This window comes from Leiobunum rupestre, chromosome 2, assembly GCF_980474605.1.
Source record: "Leiobunum rupestre chromosome 2, qqLeiRupe1.1.hap1, whole genome shotgun sequence".
Lineage (NCBI taxonomy): Eukaryota > Metazoa > Arthropoda > Arachnida > Opiliones > Sclerosomatidae > Leiobunum > Leiobunum rupestre.
The window spans coordinates 62,855,041-62,873,589 of record NC_143385.1 but is presented as its reverse complement, the minus strand read 5'-3'; positions in this window follow the sequence as shown (position 1 = coordinate 62,873,589).

The window sequence follows — 18,549 nt, the reverse complement described above, 5'->3', positions numbered from 1 at the left end:
GCTCTAGAAACCGGCTACGGCAGCTAGTATTGCGGTAGCTATTTTGAAGCCGGTTTCTAGAGCTTTTTCCCCATTGTCATCCCCCTCGGTGGTGAACGTTTCGTTGCGGACTTCTCCCAGTTGTTTTATCTCTATTTCCTCCATACTCTTTGCTTACAACCACCATAAATGTCTGTACTGACTATTGAATCACCCGCACGTAGTGTATTAGAATGAGTATTACCATTTTCCTGTGGAGCTTCCGGTTTTTATTTTTCTGTAAATTCCACACTGTACTCGTTTACTAAAGTAATTTTTCTTAATAAATTGTCGTTGTCGCTAGAAACAATATTTGGCTCTTCATTTGTTTGTTGTACTGACGATTGGGATATGCTGCTAATTAAATTCAACGAATTGGTTTTTGCAATCTTCGGACTAATTTCAAGAATAGTTGATTTTATAAAATAAAAAGTGGTCTTGCCCAACTTGTTAAAATGTTGCTCTTACGTCACAAGACCCAGCTTTATTAGTGTATTCCTCGCACGAGCGATTTGCACGCGCTCTAGAAAAAGCTATATTCCTCGCGACTGTAGCGCGCGCTCGTAGGCTTGTCAAAGTAAGAGACTGTGACGTAAGAGCAACATTTCAAAAAGAAGACCACGTTACTTTATAAAAAGAACTATTAGATCCTCATCATCATTAGCTAAGGTTTCGGTGGTCGATTGACGTAAATTGGAAACTAGAGTTATTTTTTTTTCAGACCCTAGTGTCTTCTTCCCATGAATTATTTCGGAAACGGAATTTCGATCTTCTTTACCCTCCGATTGAACGGCATCGCTAGTCATTATAATGGACTCAAAATATCGTTTAATAAATCCAGATTGGCTCTTAATTAGAGTCTCTTCCATTTTGCGTTTTCTCCGCTTTTGGAAACCAGACGGGGTTTTATTTTAAACTAGGTTGTCTTAAAATTAATTTAATCCTACAATATTTTACAATATTTATATATATAATTCTACACTGATCGCGAGTTCTAAATGGCTGCTTTATCGTACGAAAACAGACTGGAAAATGAAGATATATGAAAATGGTAAGGGATTTTTGAAATAGGCTCTACCATAGACTAATTACTCTACAAACCTAAAAACAGACTGTTAACAAAAATGAGAAAGTGAGTCACCCTTTTTTCTTGGAAATAATACACAACATGTCTACATCTCTGCCACTGACGGTCATTTCAAAATAGTCGTCAAAATATAGCGAAGGGAACTATATACAAGCCTTAAATCTAGTCACAAGATAGCTTGTTGTTTGTTTATTTTTCTCTCTGTCGCACCTGCGCGATTTCTTGCTTCGTCTGGCCACGCGCTCAACACACCCTCAGGGGGGAGGAGAAGTGACGGCCGCGTAAGTCACCCGTTGCGTTTTTGCTTACCCCCTGGTAATATAAAATGGGAATAATCCTTTTTTAATGGTGTAAATATAAACCCATAAAATATGTGCATTAGTTGATAGTCACAAGTTTGAAATTTTTCAGCAATTACTCTATTAAATCGGCTACGGAAAATTTACCAATATGAAAAAATAGGGCCCCCTTTTTTAATAAATTTGGGGCCCCCTCTAGTTTTCCACGTAGGCACGTGCCTACTCGTGCCTATTGCTGGCGGCGCCACTGCGAAAGCTTCAACTTAAATAGAAATTGAAAAGTCATCTGCTATTTCTTCACATAATTAGTTGACTGTTATTAAGGCATATGGCGCTATATTTCGTAAGCTCGAAGCCTATGAAGGCATATTATGGCAAAGCAGATGTTGTGGTTACTCCTTTGCCCCGATGCGAGTAATCAGGGGTGAGATGTGTGCGAGGGGTAAGACACTCTGCGAACTCGGTGTACACTGCCGTACCTTTGACAGTGCTAAATGGAACTCGCGAACTCTTGAAAATATGTACCTTTAACAGTGCTAAATGCACGAACTCGGTGTACAGATTATCTGAGACTGTCTTACCCCTCGGATATGTGTAACGGCCAGGCCAACGGGGGAGGGGGGATACGTGAGACTGGGGTGAAAGTATTCCAACCGCTCCTTTGGGGGATTGGTAATAATACTTTATTGTCAGGATTTAGAAAGTGAAATACACTTATTGGGCTCCTGAGTATGAACTTATATTACGTACACCAAACAGTCGAAGACAAGAATAACATAAAACAAAATAAAATAATACAAAACATAATAACATAAAACAAGATGATCAAAACCAACACAAGAAAGAGATATAGAAAAAAATATATATAACAAAAAACAAACAAAGGGGGCAAGTGATCGATTAGACGCTAAATGATACGGTTAATAGGAAAACTAAGCGAAACAACAGTATACAACTATGTACAGAATAAGAACAGGTGAATTGGGTAAGCTAAATAGATTAAGCGGTAAATAGTACAACAAACTATACAAAAATATAAAACTAACTCAGATGTTTACAAGAGGAAAATGGGGAGTTGGCTAGAAAATCCAGCCCCGAAACTTGTCCAAACGTGATTTGAAAGAACCAACCGAGCATCAGACACAGAGGTAATACCAACCTTGTTGTCATCAGCAAAAAGTTTCAAAAACGACTCCTTGACCACAAGTTGGAGATCATTGACAAAAATTACAAAAAATGTGGGGCCCAAAACAGACCCCTGGGGAACACCACTAGTGACCAAGCACCAGGACGATGTGACGCTGAGACCTATTACTTAGAAAATCAGCAATCCAATTAACAATGATTGGGGGAACCTCTAAGAGCTCCAATTTGCGAATAAGTAGGGATGGGGGACTGTGTCAAATGCTTTTCGTAGGTCTAGGTAGATAAGGTCAACGCGCAACGGCGTCCCCATTATCAAGACAGCGCATGACATGCTCCATAGTCGAGAGCAGATTCGTGAAGCAAGAGCGTCTGAGGAGAAAGCCCTGTTGGTCATTCGAAAAGAACGACTGTTTTGAAAGGAAAGAAACAAGAGTGTCACGAACATGTGTTTCGAGCTCTTTACTGGTGAGACAGGTCAAACTAATAGCTCGAAAATTGTCTACCGAACAGGAATTGGGGACTTTTTGATGGCAGTGACATTTACCTGTTTCCAAATGGACGGCAGCCGACCCGACACAATAGAGAGTGTAAATATCGATAACAGAGGGGATGCAAGAATGGCAGTTCCCTCTTTAAGAAGACGGGGGTGAAGATCATCTGGTCCGGGGGATTTACTAATGGATAATCGATTAAGATAACGCTTCACAGTGGCATAAGAAAGACCAAAGTCTGAGGGGCAAGAAACGTAATACGTGGAGGGATTGCATTCAATAGACGAGAAAAAGTCCCCCAACAGGACCGCTTCAGGATGAGACTCAACCGAAAAAACAGATTGGAAGAAACTGTTCAGGGCCTCCACAATTTCAGACGGGTCATGGATGGCCATCCCATCCGAGTTCTCAACCACTATTAGTGGTTTTTTGTGCTTAATGGAGCGTGCAATGTGAGCGTATAAGGCCTTAGGGCTGCTAGGGATGTCATTAACTAACTGAGCCTCATACTTGAATTTTGAAGAAGGAATGCGATTGGTAAGAAGGTTCCGTTTGTTCGCGAAAGCATGCCTAGTCAAAACAGTTGGGGAGAGACGAAATGCTCTAAACGCGGCACGCTTTTCCCTAATTAAATCATCGGTGTCAACTGTCCACCACGGTTCGTGACGAAGCCCTGAGCGCTTATGGGTGACGGAGCCACCTTGGGGACACTATCGCCGCGAGCCTCAGCTACAAGGCGTAAAAAGGTAGAAATCATATCATTGAGAGAGGGAGAATTATGAACTGCAGACCAGTCTTTCGTTAAAAGGGAGGCGCGAAAAAGGTCGAAATTCCCACGGTTGTAAACCAAACGTACAGGCAAAATAGGAGAACTTGGGAACGCAGGGTTTACAGACAAAGGGAAGGACAGAACGTCATGATCGCTTTTCCCTAAAGGAGCTAAGTGGGCAAGATCAGTAATAACGTCCCAGTCAAAGATAAAAATTAAATCAAGTGTAGAGGGTAGGTCGCAGTTTGCAGGAAACGGTAGTGTCAAGGAGACGTTTTTCAACCGACCGAACCCCTCTCGAGGTTGAGACAGAGCGCTAATCAATACAGGGAGCGTTGAAGTCCGCAGGAGTGTTTTAAGGCAGAAGGACTACGGTAACAACAAAATGAAAGCAGCAATTGATCATCCAGTTTAAGTTGGCAGACAAGTATGTTAGGGGAAGTTAGCGAGCGATTAAGAGGAGCAGCAAGGGACGAACGGAAGTAAAGCGCACAGCCCCCACGATTGGTAATAGCACAGTCAGAGCGAAATATGTCATAACCCTCAATGGTGGAAAGTTCAGAGGGAATGTCCTTCTTCAACCAAGTTTCGGTGAGTGCAATGATGTCTGGAACAAGGTTCCAAATTCAGAGTTTAAGTTCATAAAGTTTATAAAGTAGTGATTCCACATTAGTTAAGATGATGGAGAAAGAAACACACGTGGTTGGGAAGAATTCGGCCGCACCCGGATTGAGGGAATAATGTAGAGGAGAAGAGGGTCAGTGCCGCCGTTGAAAGTTAGGAGTGCCTAGGGGAGACAATTGGGAGAAGCATTAGCCCCACCCGTGGGAGCCTGTAGGGTTTGAGGAGCTCCCCACTGCCTGCTTGACTGAGAACGTTGGGGCATCGGATATCGCGTGTAGGGATAAATGGGTGGCAGCCCCCGAGGGGCAGAGTTCCGAGAGTCTTGGGTTGAATGAGCCGGCCCCTGGGATCGCACGGGGGAGGATGGGCGGTCCGTTGCTGCAGCTATGATAGGTACCACTTTGTAGTTCCGGTGGTCGTCTTCACACGGCCCTCCGCCTGATCTGCCTCTCAGACGCTTGGGATTACAGGACTAAGCCTTGACCTCTGAGTGAAATTCTTTTAGCGCTTGCGGGTTTCTCTTTTTCTAACCCTTTGTGGGTTTCAGCTTAGGTCGTCATGGGTAAACGGTGTCATACCGCAGACTCTGGCGCGTCCGGTCCAAACCACCTCCCTTCTAAGGTAGGATTGGTCAAGAGTCCTCCTCCACTGATCCTTTGTAGCTTCCGACTCTAACACTCCCCTGGCTTTATCGGCCAGGGACGTGATAACTTCCCCTGATATTGATCGCGCCGATATCTCCGATATTCGTCTATTGCCGAATGGACGGATCACCATTACTCCTATTAACGCTACCGCTGCTGGCAAGCTTCGAGTCATTAAACACCTTCATGCCATTCCGGTCAATCTGGTCGACGCTCCGAATCTCCAACCTCTCCACCGCCGTAAAATCATTCGTGTTCATTCAGGTACTGGATACTCCGATTCTGAAATAAAGGTCGAAATCTCGGCCAGCTCCAATTCCCTCGTAGAATGCCGTCGTCTTGGTCCTAGTAGTACTGAAGTATTTCTTGGGTTCTCCACGTACGTCCCGGAAAGGGTCCAAATTTATGGTGAGCTTTTTTACGTCTTACCTTTTGAAGATCGTCGTATGCGTTGTCGCCAGTGTCTGCACTGAAAAGCGATGTCATCAGCCTGAAAACAAGTGGCGCTGCTCCCGTTGTAGTGAGACGCATCCCGAGACTGACAGCTGTACGAAACCATACAAATGCAATCATTGCAAGGGCCCCCACCCTAGCTTTTCTCGACTCTGTCCTATTTTTGGGAAAGAAGTTGAAATTAAGAAATTCCAGGCGGAGAATGAATTACTTTATCGGAAGCTCGGATCTCAGTCACTGCAAATTATGCTGCCGTTGCCAGAGCTGCCCCTGGGACATCTCCTTTCACCGCTGGCGTAATGGATTTCCCTCCGGTTCCCACTCTACGTTCCACTAAACCATCATTGGGTTTACACCCATCTCCTCTTATCCGCACCTCGGATACTTCATCTGCAGTCTTCGTTGAGCCCCCAGCCATTGCTTCTCGTACAGCTGTGGTCTCTACTGTTGTGGCGGAGGTTATTATGCCTTTTCTTCTTGAACTCACTTCCTCTCTACAGGATCCTCGACTGGTTTCCACGGTCACCAGTGTGGCCGTGTCACACTTCAGCAATATATCTGATACCGTGGATGCCCAACTAGCTAACCTTGGAAAGTTTGGTAGGCGATCTAAGTCTTCCACAATGGACGTCTGTCTTTACATCGCGATATACAACTATTGAAATACGGAATTCACTGCTTCACCTGTCCTCTTTCCCACTTTCTTGCAGAATGGATGTCCCCAACTAATCCCACTTCAGCTTCCCTTCGTGGGGCTCTAGCTCACCTTTCCCTTATTCACAAGGTCGACATTCTGTACTGCTCTATCCTACGTGCCCCTCTTGCGTCGTATTTTGCCCCCTGGACCGGACCCCCGTTCTATGTTGACGGGGATTGGATTGAGGGGCCGAAAGCATCCTCTCTCCCAATGGAGTTGGCTGATAAATTTTCCTGCCGATTATCTCTCTATCCATTGGATCACTGTGTAGTGTATACCGATGGTTCACGTCGTCCTAATGACATGTACTCCGGGCTGGCTTTTCATATTCCTAGCCTGGATGTCACCTACTCTTTCCGCACTGCGGCAATTGTCCAGGCTGCTCTCTGGCTCCAGGATCATCGCATTTATGACGCGACGATTTGCTCGGACTCCCACTCTGCTCTTGCGATACTTAGCCTCGCAGACGGCACCGATCCCTTATTACTCCCACTTGCTTCTCGGCTTCGAGATTGTCCTACTGCCCGTTTCTCTCTTCTGTGGGTTCCCGCGCACGTAGGGATTTCCGGTAACGAGTTTGCCGACAGAGCTGCTAAAGGCGCCACTGCTTCCCTGGTATCACCTTATATTTTCTCACCTGCTGACACTTTACAATGCCGCAGGACTCTTTCTGGTGCATTGATGACCTCCTGGACACTTCATTTCTCTGCGCTATCTACCGGACGTTTTCTGTATTCGATCCAACCGACGCCGCGGTACCCAGCCATTTGGCGCCTCCGCTTGCGGCGATCACTAGAGCGTTCGCTCTTCTTGGCCTTGTTAGATCGCTTCCCTACTCCTGCCGTGCTTTATTGCTTCGATCGTGCGCCTTCCCCGTCATGCTCAGCATGTGCACTATTCGGAGACCTGGATCATTTTCCTTTTTCGTGTCCCCGCTTCGCGGCTCACCGCGGCCCTTTAGTACGCTGCCTTACTGGTCTTCCGCTTCATCCTAGTGGCTCTCATTTAGCTCAAGCTCTTACCCATGCACATCAACCAGCATCGCTGCGGGCCCTTTCAGTGTTCCTCTCTCACCTCATTTCTGTTGGCCTTCTGAGCTGCGTCAGCTTGAGCTTTCAAGTTTGATGGTGGCTTTTTTGTTTGAATCTCGCTTTCGAACGTCTTCATTAAAGGTTGCAATTGGAATTAGAGTTGGTGAGCGGGTGTTGATTGGGCTACGAATCACAAGGGCTACGAATGTCCATACATTAGAGAGAAATGTTACAACTGTGAGAAGATAGGTCATATTGCAAAGGCATGCCAATCAACAGCAACTGAAAAATCGAAAAAGGAAGAGAATAATAGAAACAGTACAAACAGAGCTCATCATATCAAACAAGCTAAGAAAGTCCCAAGATAATACGACTTTCCAGTATGCACCATCGTATCCTACTTAGCAGAAACTAATACCCAAACACCACCACCGGACATTATCACATGCCAAATCAATGGCATAGATATCAAATTTGAAGTTGACAACGGTTCCGGGAATTCCATGATATGCGAGGAAGACGCTCAGAGAATTCTAGAATTACACAAGGTCAAGAGGTTTTCAAGGACTCTACGCGACTCTACGTTCATACACTGGAAATCCAGTAAAGATCCTTGGAAGCACCACAGTCAAAGTTACATATCAATCACGACAAGCTGAACTACCAGTACTTCTAGTGGAAGGACGACAACCAAACTTGTGTGGAGGGAAATGGTTATTCTCTGAACTCAAGATGTTACCTTCCATTAATGAGAATCAAATCAACCACCTGAGTCCGTACAGTGCAAAACTCGATGAAATACTGAAGATGCATGAAGAAGTTTTCAAACCAGGTCTCGGGAAGCTAAAGAATATCCAAGTCAAACTACATATAAAACCGGAAGCAGTGCCAAAATATCTGAACGCCCGCACAATACCGTATCAAATGACGGAGAAAGTAGAAGCAGAAATGCAACGAATGGAAAATGAAGACATCATTCAACGAGTACCATTCTCCCGATATTCTTCACCCATTGCCCCAGTTATCAAGCCAAATGGGAAAATCAGAATCTGTGGAGATATCAAGTCCACAACTAATCCAGCTATAAACACTGAAATATATCCCATTCCAAGAGCTCAGGATATCTTTTCAAGGCTTGCTGGATGCAAATACTTTACCAAGGTCGACTTGAAAGAAGCGTACAACCAAATTGAACTTCACCCAGAATCCAGAGTATACACTGTCATCAACACATCTATAGGACTGTATCAACATAACCGTTTACCGTACGGGATATGCTCGTCATCCGCTATATTTCAACGCCATATGGAGATGGTTTTAAAAGAGATGAAACAGGTCATGCCATTCGAAGATGATGTGCTAATTGGGTACAAGATAGAGGAATAACATTTACAACAAATAGACCAGTTCTTATCCTCCATAAATCGCAGTGGTCTGAGAATACGTAAAGAAAAATGTCATTCCTTCGTACCAGAAATAGAGTTCCTGGGTCATCGACTGGATGCTGAAGGTCTACACCCTTTAAACAACAAAATGGAAGAAATGATGAAAGCTCCTGAACCAGAAAACATCGAAACTCTACGTTCATTCCTGGGAATGATAAATTACTACGGTAGATTTTTACATAATCATTCTTCAAACCTGGCACCGTTACATTAACTACTACATAAAGATATACCATGGATCTGGTGTATGAAACAGAAGACTGCTTTTCAACGAGCAAAAACATCGCTGCAACAGTCTAAGATGTTAACTCATTTTGATATCAACAAGGAAGTACCCTTGTCTTGCAACGCTTCACCCTATGGGCTTGGAGGAGTAATCTCACACATGGTAGAAGATTCCAGTGGCAAACTGATAGTGCTTCCAATAGCTATTGCATCAAGGAGCCTAACAGCAGCGGAAATAAATTATTCCCAGATGGAAAGAGAAGCGCTGGCCATTGTTTTTTCAGTCACCAAATTTCGTGATTACATCTATGGAAAGAAGTTTACACTCTTGACTGACTACCAACCATTGTTTTCACTTTTGTCAGCAAATAAACCAGTTCCACCTATGGCAGCAGCAAGAATCCAACGTTGGGCACTGCTATTGGCAGCTTTTCAATATGAGATCAAGTTTCGCTAAGGATCATTAAATCAGAATGCTGATGCTTTAAGTAGACTGCCATTACCGCATACGCAAAATAACACACCAGTGCCATCTGAATACGTACTTCGGATGAAGAAGATAGATGAAAGTCCAGTAACAAGTACAGAATTGGAGAAGATGACTACACTAGATATAACGTTAACAAAAATCCATTAATACATGCGTCAAGGGTTTCCTAAAAAAAACTTGAAGGAGAGATGGAGATCTACAGGCTGAGACAGAACGAATTATCAAATTTCGACAAGATCCTGATTATGGGTAACAGATAGATAATACTATACGCTTTCTGAGAGAAATTCCTGAAGGAACTCCACGATACAAATGAAATCCCTGGCAAGATCTAGAATCTGGTGGCCACGAATTGATTTGGACATTGAAGAAATGGTTAACCAATGCCCAAAATGTCAAGAACATTCATAGCTACCTCCATCAAAATTCCAACCATGGCCACGAGTTGATCAACCCTGGCAACGAGTTCATACAGATTTTGATGGAGCAATCGAAAGAAAATATATTCTTATCACTGTGGATGCCTACAGCAAGTGGATGGAAGCAGATATTACCAAACCAACATCTACTAAAGCCGTAATAAGATGTCTCAGAAATCACATTTCAAGATTTGGAATCATGCTCAACTTAATCACAGACAATGGTACCTGTTTTACCAGTCAATAATTCAAAGAGTTCACCATGTCAAATGGAATCAAGCATATGACAACAGCTCCTTATCATCCACAATTAATCCAATGGCCAAGCAGAGAGAAGCGTAAGAACTCTAAAAAGGAGGCTCAAGAAGTTAGCTAGTATATGTCAAGAACTTTGGAAGGGGACCAAATTGGAGAAAAGGAAAAATCGTCTCACACCTAGGTAAAATGATGTTTGAAGTGGAAACAGCACATGGCATTGTAAGACGACATCAGAATCAATTACGATCACGGTCACAACCAGCAGCGCATGCCAATGTTCCTGAAACTACATCCAATGGTGCTCCAGAAATAGTCACATTAACAAACCATCCAGCTGATGTATTATCCTGGATGCCAAAAGCTAGCCAAACACCAACTCTAGTCACTCAATAAAGATATCCTGCCTTGGTCATTCCAACCAGAGATCCAGTATTTATACCTCATCATCAAAAGTCAATCAATCAGAGGAGAGTTCATTCTAAACCACAACAACCAGTGTCACGCCCAAAGAGAACAATCAGTAAACCAGCAAGATTCAGAACATAAACTTTTTGTGTGTGTAAATATTTTAAGGGAAGGTATTGTTGTAGATAACGTCGTAATATGCCTATTTTCGATAAAGGACTCTGATAGTAAAATGGGTTAAAGAGAAGATAGGGACAAAGTACAAGGTGATAAGAATATATAACCGCCCTTAGACAGGGTTAGTCAGTTCTGTCCAGTCATGTAACCATGCAGACCACAGTATTATATTGTACGCTTTTGAACCATCATGGTATTAGCCTAGCTGATTATTATTATTATTATTATTATTATTAACCTGCCGGTGATGTTCAAATTGGACACGGGTTCACAGGTTAACATTATTACGAACAGTATATACCAGTCTCTGCCAGCAAAACCACCCCTGCTCCGACCCTTACATCGCATCTCTTTCTAATCGGGTCATACTGTTCCCATTGTAGGTATGATAACCATACATTGTGCATCCGAACATTGTTATGCCACCTGCACATTTTTTGTCACCACCCAAGAGACTGTTCCTATTCTAAACGCCAGTGCCACTTAGTTTTCTCATCAGTGTGAAGTCCCAGATTACGCAATCTCATCTTGAACCAACCGCCGACAATCGGCCTTTCGTAGAGCCTGTCACAACTCGCATGGTTCACACCCATGGGTCGCCATCTACCAGGACATCACCATTAGCAGACTCTGCCAAACAACTGATCAAAGAATATTCAGATTGCTTTGATGCCATCGGAAAACTTCCCGGGCAGCATCACATCGCACTTAAACCCACCGCCGTTCCATTCGTCACTGCGGCTCGCCAATTACCTCAGGCATACCACGGCCAGGTTTATGCCGAGCTCCAACGGATGCAGGAAAACGATAAAATAACTCCAGTAACGGAACGCATGGATTGGGTAAATGGCATGGTGGTAGTGACAAAACCAGATGGGTCCATACGTCTCTGCTTAGACCCGAGAGAACTGAACAAACACATCAAAAAGGAACCACATCACACTGAAACGGCACAAGAGATTTTTTGCAAACCTGCTTGGTATAGAATGGTACATTGAACTGGACGCCAAAAGTGCATTCTGGCAAATTGAGAGCTCGTACCTCTGTACCTTTAGCACTCTCTGGGGCCGGTTTCGTTTCCTCCGCCTCCCATATGGCATATGCACAGCCCATAGAAATCTCATAGGTAACTAGAATGGGCCAAACGCCGTGGCAGAAGATAGCCAGATCTCAGCCAATCAGAGCTCAAAGAGTGGTTCTGCCAAGAATTTAATGTCACCAGAGAGAATGACGTCACCTATCTCCCGCTATAGTAGCGGATTCAAGGAGGATTATTATCCTCCTTGGCGGAACCACTCTACGGCCTCTCATTGGCTGAAGGTTCAAGGCGAACTGGCGTCAAGCTCGGCCGTAGGCGGCAGCATTCTAGTTACCTATGAGATTTCTATGGCACAGCCACTCAAATATTCCAACGAAAGATGCATGCCATCCACCGCATCTCTTTCCAAATGTGAAAATATCCACCGATGATATCCTGGTAAGTGCAAGACACCCAGGAGACCACAACCAGTTACTGCGACACGTGCTCGACCGTGTGTGTCAACAAAACCTAAAATTCAGTACGTCTAAAATGTAGTTGGCCGTACAACAAATTCGCTATCTGGGACACATAATCTCGCCATCAGGGATACAGGCAAACCCATCCAATATATATCTATGATATTCCTTCCCCTGCTGACAGACAAACACTACAGCGATTTCTCGGCATGGTCAATTTCCTGGCGAAATTTCTGCCGTCCCATTCGCAGGAGACTGCTCCACTTTGGCAGGCCCGGACTGGCAACTTTAGGGGTCCAGGCGGTGTGGGGTATGGAATAAAAATCTAAATGGTTATTTATAGGAGAAAAAACAACGCTTAAAGTGGACTAGATTCTACCTGCAAATTAATTTGAAACGTCAATCACGTCTAAAGGACCTTTAGGAAAAATTTATTATAAGCAATTTGGGGCCCCCTTGAGCCGGGGGTCCTCGGCGAACGCCGACCAGCTGACCTGGCCAGTCCAGGCCTGTGACTTCGGGGGCTCCTCCGCAAGCAGGCGGTATTCACATTATGAGAACATGGGTCAAACGCCTACTAACAACCGCACCTGTCCTCGCTCTCTTCGACCCCCAAGCGCACATCACCGTCTCCGTGGATGCGAGTCCTACTGGTGTAGGGGCAGTCCTTCGCCAGCACAACAAAGCCGTTCAATACATATCCACTTCCTTCAACACGACACAGCAGAAATATGCGCAAATCGAAAAGAACTGGTAGCAATAGTATACGCCTATGAGCGGTTTCACTATTACGTTGCCGGTACCCAGTTCACAGTCCAAACGAAAAACAAACCTCTGACATCCATCGTAAACAAACCTTTACAGCTACTATTACCACGTCTACAACGCATGGGGTTGCGGCTAATGAGGTACAATCTACACGAGTATCCGTTCCAGGAACACACTTGTCGGTAGCTGACACTCTCTAGAGATGGAAGGCCCAAATGCAGCGGTACTCTCGCTTACAGTGCTGTCGTCCCCGAAACAAGATGAATTACAGACAAGCCATAGCCCAAGACATAACGTGTCAAGCGCTTGTAAAATACATACACCACGGATGGCCAACATACCAGGACCAGCTTCAATTGACACTCAAACCATTCTGGCCTTACAAAGAAGAACTCCACGAGTCAGAACGTCTTCTATACATAGGAAATCGCCTATACATCCCAGACTCACTGCTGGCTGATACTCTTGCTCAGATACATACGGCTCACCAGGGTGTCAACGTATGCATTGCTCGGGCGAAACTGAACGTCTTTTGGCCGTCCATGACAGCCGACATCACCGAATATATAAGAGTCTGCCAAATATGCCCACAACGAAATTCGGTAAACCTTTCACTGCCTATACACCTACACACAATACCTCAACCGCCATGGGAAGTTGTGGGCACCGACATCTTCGACGCGAACGCCAAGAACTTGATCGTGCTCGTCGACTACTACTCGAAGTTTGCCGAAGCAGCGGAACTTCGCACCACCGATGCTGCAGCTATAATACAATTCTTGAACCCACACTTTGCTAGACATGGTGCCCGCGTAGACATTTATATCTGACAATGGCCCTCCGTACAACTCACACATTTTTCGTAATTTTATTGCCCAATGTGTTTTTCTACACATTACCTCCAGTCCACACTACCCAAAATCCAATTTCATGACAGAACGTACCGTGCAAACCATAAAAGAACATGGTGATGAAGGCTACCCAAGAAGGGCGTGATCTGCAATATATTCTGATGGAGTATCGATCCACACCGATAGGCAAACTGCCCTCTCCAGCGGAAATGCTAATGGGGCGTCGAATAAGGAAACCTTTGACCACAACGGTGACACCACTACAGCCACATTACCCAACACAACACATCCGGGAAAACCTTCTTGACCGTCAAAAATACATGATCTCCCAAGCACAGGGACGTCGCCACCTGACACCGGAAATACTCGAGGTGGGCAATAACGTACTTTATTAGGCATCACACCGAACTTGACTTCCGGCATGCATTATACAACTGGCACTAGAACCACACTCCTATGTCATCCAAACTGCAGATGGTAAAATATTTCGACGCACAAGAGCCCATCTCCGTTTACGACCGCTACGACAGGAGAAACATTCATCCGACGTCAATCTACAGTCAAGGATCCCTCAACAATCACGGCAATACAGTCAGAAGGCTCAGCGGTAGCACATACACGTCAACACACCACATGAACCTGCAACACACCGGCACAATATTCATGCCGCGCACCCAACACTAGTCCCTCAGGTTCAAGTTCCTCACCAAAAGGTAACATCAATACTGTTATAATGTGAATATCCTATATGACTATCATACTTGTATAAGACCTCCGTTAGGTGGCGCCACTTAATGTAACAAGGGAACCTGAGAGTGCGGGAAGAAACTTCGCGTCACTTCTCTTAAGCTCGACAACAAAAAGTCACAATAAAAATGTTTCCGCTTTTAACTCAGTATTAAATCCTTATAATTATCAAATTAATCAAATCATTACAAATACCAGCGTGATAACGTCAAAGACATGAGTCACACTGACAAACAAGCAAACCTTGACGCTGCCCTGGCTGAAACTAATGGCCGCGGTAATTGATGGCCGATCAACGCGGCAAACGGACGAGAACGAAGATGACGAGGAATTAGAAACCACCGTCCTGACAATTTCTATCGACAAATAAACGAAATCATTTCTGGACTTGTCATAGACCGACAATAAATCAAATCCATCATAAACAAATGTTTCATTTGCAAAAGATTTAAAGGGAATAGAACCTCCAACGCGTTCTTAATGGAAGACCGCATCAATTTCCTTTATTCCCTTCACAATCAGCGATTATCAGCGCCGCAAGTGTGAAAAGCCATGGGAGGCAGCGGACAATATTGGAACCCTCGGAGGGCGACAGAAATACCAGAGGTTATATTCCCTTTAAGGCAAGACCAATAGCGACAAAAGGCATTAGTAAAGTAGTTATTTCCGACAACGTGAAAATATTTAAAAGAGCCAATAAAAATGGAGGCTTTGTAAAAAAATATCGAGTCAGAAGAAGTTCTGAAATTTTTTTGGCTAAAAAGTAGTGAAATTGCAGTTTTGTAGTGGAGAGAGCTCCCTGTTGGGGCGGATTCTACAAAATGATGGTCCGGTCTACCAAAACTATCGGAAAATTGTTAAGGTTTTTTGTGGCGGTTTCTTGAGTTTTACGATGTAAGCTAGATAACAATTTTACAATATAAGATAGCGTACTACGATGTAAGCTAGGAGCAACAAACACAAGGAGAACGCAACCCTTCAAATGTCGTCGATTTTCTTGTGTACAATTTTCATTGGTTAGACGCTTCATCGCCTGCTGCCGTCGGAAGGGGAAAATTCAGAAATTGTCTCCCCCCCCCCCACCCGTAAAACGTTCAGCGTAAAGGCTCGTCCAAAGAAATTTGTACACAACACTGCGTTAGCGTGTTTAAAGGCTAGCTGCGTTCTCCTTGTGTTTGTTGCTCCTAGATGTAAGCTAGTGATAATTTAACGTTGTGTTTGAAGTCTGAGACAGCTAGAACGGGGTGATGTGTTTCCGGTCTGAGACAGCTTGAAAGCAAAGACGAATTTCTTCAAGTTTGCGGTGCCATAGCCCTGTTTAACTCTGCCTTGGCACCCTGAATATTTGCAGGAATGAGTAATCAAAGATAATGTAGCCCTTGTACCCTAGATTCAAAATTTATGTATCGCGCATAGTCATGAGCGTTTACCAACATCCTGCTGGAGTTCTGAAAAATTAGCTCCATAGTTACCATGGTAATAATTAAACTATCAGCAAAAATAATAATTAGCTAAGCTAATACCCAAGGCGACTTTTAATGTCTTTAAAGGGAATATAACCTCTGGTATTTCTGTCGCCCTCCGAGGGTTCCAAAATTGTCCGCTGCCTCCCATGGCTTTTCACACTTGCGGCGCTGATAATCGCTGGTTGTGAAGGGAATAAAGGAAATTGATGTGGTCTTCCAAAGAGAACGATTTGGAGGTTCTATTCCCATTAAATCAAGTACCGGTTTATAGTGTGTAATACGGTCACGACGGTTGTGGAAACAAGGATCGTATATGTTAGAAGGTATGAGGCGAGGGACGAAAAATGGCAGCGCCGTCGTTGGGTCATGCGCGATAGAGAATCCGTCAAGGACAAAACATGGAGGAAGCACCGCCAAAATTTGTCCTTGAGGGAATAGAAACAATACATCCCACGTTTAAACGCTCTCTTAATATCGATGGCGCTGCCGGCGTTTAGAAAACACGGACTGTGCGGAGGGTTACTTATCCTTTTAACATATAGAATCTTTGGTGGAAAGCACTTACTGCCACCAGGAATTCATACCTCTAACTTGGAATGGTTATCTGGCCCGATTTCCGTCTCTATCTAGGGGACCGTCTTTTTTTCCATCATTTTGACGTCAGAGCATACGTGTTTTCTCATACTATTTTCAATGGTATTAAATCCTAGTTTCAGATAATTTCATCCCCCAGTGTCGAAAAAGGGTTCAAACATCTTTTTGCTTTTCCCTTCGCTATCCCCGTATTGATAGCGACGGTCACCTCGTAATTCGGACTTCGCGGTTCTCAAGGGCATTGTAACTGCTGACAATTTTGACAGCGATAACAATGCCGGACTTAATCCTTCCACATGGAGAGGTCGGGAGAGCGAGCTGACCCGTCGCTATCAATGGTGGGGTTTCAAACCCTAAATTTCGAAATGGCCGGGGAGTCGAACAACAAAAAACTACAGTTGTAAAAATGGGAGGTTGCGCGGGGTAAAAACTCCTAAAGAGGGGAGACGCGTGCGAGGGGGCGATTTTTTTTTCTCATAGACGTCACTGAAAACGGTCCCCGAGATCTTACCATAGGGAATACCATAGAAATCTCATAGGTAACTAGAATGCTGCCGTGTAACTGGCAAATGGCCCAAACGCCGTGGCAGACGACGCCAGATCTCAGCCAATCAGAGCTCAAAGAGCGGTTCTGCCAAGAATTTAATGTCACCGGAGAGAATGACGTCACCTATCTCCCGCTATAGTAACGGAACCAAGGAGGATTATTATCCTCCTTGGCGGAACCACTCTACGGCCTTTCATTGGCTGAAGGTTCAAGGCGAACTGGCGTCAAGCTCGACCGTAGGCGGCAGCATTCTAGTTACCTATGAGATTTCTATGGGGAACAGCCTTGGAAATAAGGTATTTATTTTAACTGGTCCTTATGACCAGTGACCCCTTATATTATGAATTATTAAACTGGTCATTATGACCAGTGTCCCCCTAGCTTATGAATTATTAAACTGGTCAATATGACCAGTGTCCCCCTAGCTTATGAATTATTAAACTGGTCTCATATACAATGTTCTAATGTCATTTTATAAGCCTAAAAAACCTAAACATGTTTAGAAGTTAGATTATGTTGGTAACATTAATTTTAAACGTATTCAAAATAGTTAACTTTATTTTATGATTATCACAAGAATAGTACTATATAGTGCTATTTCATATAAGACTACTGCCATAGCCTAGAAGACCCTCCGTAATTTAAAGAATGATCTCTCTCTACTCTACGTAGCCCCCGAGTCCGTTACCGCGTAGCCTAACGTACTCCGGGGAAAGCAAGACTAGAGGATTGCGAGTTTGAGGCTTTGAGGCCAGAGGGGGCTTGGACCATGGACTATTCAATGTATGCTTGGACAGTTTGACTCATTGGAGGGATGCGAGCGAGGTACTCTGCAATGCCTCGACGTGCAACGGTAGTACCAAGGATTCTATATTTTTAGAAGGATAGGAAGCGACTAGGTTCCCCTGTATAAACGGCCTGGCGGGAAGAGCGTGGATTTTTACAAAAAAGTGACGTCACTTTTAGCGCTTTTATTCACCCCCAAGGTCAAATCGCTCAACGGCGAAATGGGCTTTGGCGCCTTCACGATAGCGATATTTGACCTTGGCTGGGTAATTTTTGGAATGAGCTACTGCGCAATCGCGCGTTTTCTTCCCGGCGCGAAAGCGCCATCTCTTCCTATCCTTCTAAAAATATAGAATCTTTGGTAGTACGCGGTACATAGAAATCCGGTGAAAAGGGAAATCAAAATTGATAGAAACTTTTAATTATTAAACTGGTCATCTCCTATTATTTGATATTATTTCGAATTAATAAACTGGACATGGTGACCAGTGACCCCCCAAATTTTGAATAAATAAACTGGTCTGAGCAATTAATAAACTGGTCTTTGACCACCTGACCACCGTTATTTCCAAGGCTGATGGGGAATACGGCCGGATAACCGTTCCAAGTTAGAGG